Here is a 3,299-nt window from a genome sequence, read left to right on the forward strand (position 1 = left end):
TCTTTTTTCTTCATTGGGGTACGTGCTGAGTGTGTGTGTGTGTGTGTGTGTGTGTGTGTGTGTTTGTGTTGGCACAGTCAATAACACAGGAAAGATGACAGTTTCCATTCGCAGTTTAACAATTACCAAACAAATCCAATGAGGAGCAATATGAAAATGGAAGCTCAATATCTGTTTGGAAGCATAAGCATATTCAAGGGATATACTAAGCAGTTTGCATAATGTTCCATAATTAATAATTATAATTTCACATCATATAATAACACAACATACCCATTTTTGTCTCCAAATACATAACTTCCATAAAGTCTTCTTGACTGACATCCCCGGTAGATGAATCCACCAACTGGGACAGCACCTTCATTTGACCCCAAATCAAACAGAGATGGCTCATTTTCTGTGGGCAGACACAACACACCGTCAAGAAAAAAAAACAGACCAAGGTAACAAGTCAACATGAGTTTTAGGTTATTTTTATGAGTTATGGGTTATTTGAGCTTCAAAATTCAATTGAGTTAACAGAAATCACCTGCTTTGTTTAAATAACTCAATTTTACACATTTTACAAACTAAGTGTCTTCAATCACCATCCTACATGTGTCGCAATGTTGATTTATCCCCATAATAACAGTTTTCTTTGTTTGTGTAAGGGATATCCAAGTTTACCACAATCTGTCAAGAGACCATTAGCACTTCACACAGGCTGGTTTTAATTAGCTATTCCCCAGACGGTTATAAAACACTATGTAAACTTGATATGGAAGGCTATGTTCATTTCACTAAATGTCCTTATTAATGTTCAGTTTGAGCACTGTTAAATTCACATTATAGCTCATATAGATTAGGAAAAGGACACAAGAGGAAAGGGTGAGGTAATCCTACAATTACTATCGAGTGTTTGTGTATATTTGTGTAAGTTTGTATGGCTACAAAGATTACAGCAGCTTAGGGAATGGCAAGTATTCTAACCTTACAGTCAGAGCCCCGTAAATGTGATTTAATGAAGTAAGTCATTCACCATGGCGATGGTTTAACATCGTAAATGGCTTGGTGTTTGGGGTAATTTGGCACACTTGCGATACAATCTTTTTGGGGTTTAAATGTATTGGTTGGGAGAGAGCCATATTTGTTTGCTGCCAATGTGTAAGGAGGAGTACAAGAAAGCCAATCCATTACTTAGCCATAGGAAAAAATATATATACACTTCTGGTATTGATTTAGGGTCTTAGTCAGCACGTTTGAGAGATGGACTGCCATGCTGGTCATTTTGTGTTTCAACAATGTACTAAATGACCATATAAACGCTCTTTGACAGCGATAAATAATATAGCTGCATATGTACTTGAAATTCCCCAGGGATTAAAATAAGTATTTTTATATTTAAAGTGTGTTCTCACGTTATGAAACGATAGTGTTGCAATAGTATTCTTGAATAAAGCGTTCATCGGTTTCTGCTGAAAGTCTTAAATCATTTTTTTGGAACGTACCCCCATTCCATCGAAGACATTCTATTCTCAGCATAAAAGCTTAACATTATTTCATAACCAGTACATGGATGGAGAATTTTATGTTTTCTGAAATACAATACAGGAACTTCTTGAGTGGTTGCCTGGTTGGAACTACTTGGCTTGTTGAAAAGAAAAGCCTTTCCGCTTGTACAGTAATCCATCATGTTTTTAGAAACCAGCCACTTCTAACAGACATACCGTAGTCTTTCCCTTTGATGACCAGTAGGATCCTGCCTGTTGTCGTATTTTTGCCAACAGTATCTGTGCACAGGATCAGCAGACTCCCATTGGTGTCCATGTGGAGCTTATCCACTGCACACCTAGAACACAAAGTACCATTTTAATGCATTTTGCAAGACAGCAGCAGTGTAAACACTTCTATTTGTTATATGACACTTCATTTAATTATACGGTACACTGAAAAAAGTTTTTCAAGCAGTACTTCATCCAATTAATAATTTGTCTTTCAATTAAATGTACCAGTATTTGTTTTATTTTTCAAGTAATATTGTTTAAAACATTGATAAATATAAATATTTTCATTAAGAGCTCAACTAAGATATATTTGTTTTGACAAATGTAAAATATCAAGGTTAGATTAACTCATATTATTAAGTTTATATCATGACCATGCCTCTTCACACTGGTTCTGCAAGTCAGTTAACGACACCATTTTGTCACCGTGATTGTGTGTGAATTTAACGAGCTGTGGATGAGAAGGTGGAAACTTTGTTTTAGATAAGTTAGGTGTAACTTAAGGATGTTATTTCCTGCCATTTACCTTTTATCGCTCTTTCTTTTCCTCGAGAGACTGTGATCGGCGAAAATTGTTGTTTGTCTAAACGACGGGACATTTCTCATCCGTTAGCTAGCTAGATTTCTCACGCGCCTGCAGCGGAAAGAACTACGCTTGAACCCCGGACCAGCGAGTTCGACTGAAATTATTTTCGTCTTTTCCTTTTTCTTTTTCACTCGCCATTGTTTATGAGGAGTGTAAGTTAATTAGACTCATACAGCAGCCGCGATTGCAGCGGAGGAGAGACGATGGTGGCGCTAATATGGTGAGTGCAATAATTTAACGACCACGTTTAATAGACATGGCTGTTGTTTGAAAGAGTAAATTTAAATTAATTAACGGTGTAAATACAAAAATAGATGAATATACTTCTGTTCTATCTAGGTTCAGAGCCCTCTTAATGACTATCTTGTTTTGGAAGGAAGAAGAAATGGAAGAGATGCTTTGGAAGTGTAAGTATGGCCCTCATAACTGTGAAAAGAGAGCACAGCTAACGTTATATAAACATTATCCCCCGGATTCACAGGCCAGTCTCAAACTAAAATGCATGTTCAAGCTGTCTTAACTGAAAATGTCTTGTACTGACACATTTTAAAAGGGGTCATATGATGCTATTTTAAAGATCATTATTTTGTGTATTTGGTGTAAATGTCAGTGCCATTGTCGTGTCTCAAGATGCACACCACTAAAGTTCTTAAGGCAGTTTTATAAAAGTTATTTAAATATCCTAATTTAACCAAGGCCTAGTTCTGGCTTTAGCTAAGCCCTGTTTGTGAAACCCTGTCTCTGTGTTCAAACATGGAAGTTATACAAGAACGAAACAATGTCGCTGTTCACATCAGGCATGTACATATATTTAAATTACTTTATCCACTAAAATCTTTGTCACCTCACAGCAAAACTCCAGATCAGCAGTATGTCATGTGGGTTAACTGAGACCTGTTCCGAGGAGGATCACTTTATTGACTGGCACACTGCACAATTAAATGTAAACC

General features: G+C 36.6%; 1 pseudogene; it reads right to left on the reverse strand.

The window, feature by feature from the left end:
- LOC107598737 (hedgehog-interacting protein-like) overlaps window positions 1-3,299 on the reverse strand; it is a 39,744-nt pseudogene that overhangs the window by 13,922 nt on the left and 22,523 nt on the right.

The sequence above is a fragment of the Sinocyclocheilus grahami genome, unplaced genomic scaffold (genome assembly GCF_001515645.1).
Source record: "Sinocyclocheilus grahami isolate Dianchi unplaced genomic scaffold, SAMN03320097.WGS_v1.1 scaffold255.1, whole genome shotgun sequence".
In the NCBI taxonomy this organism is placed as follows: domain Eukaryota; kingdom Metazoa; phylum Chordata; class Actinopteri; order Cypriniformes; family Cyprinidae; genus Sinocyclocheilus; species Sinocyclocheilus grahami.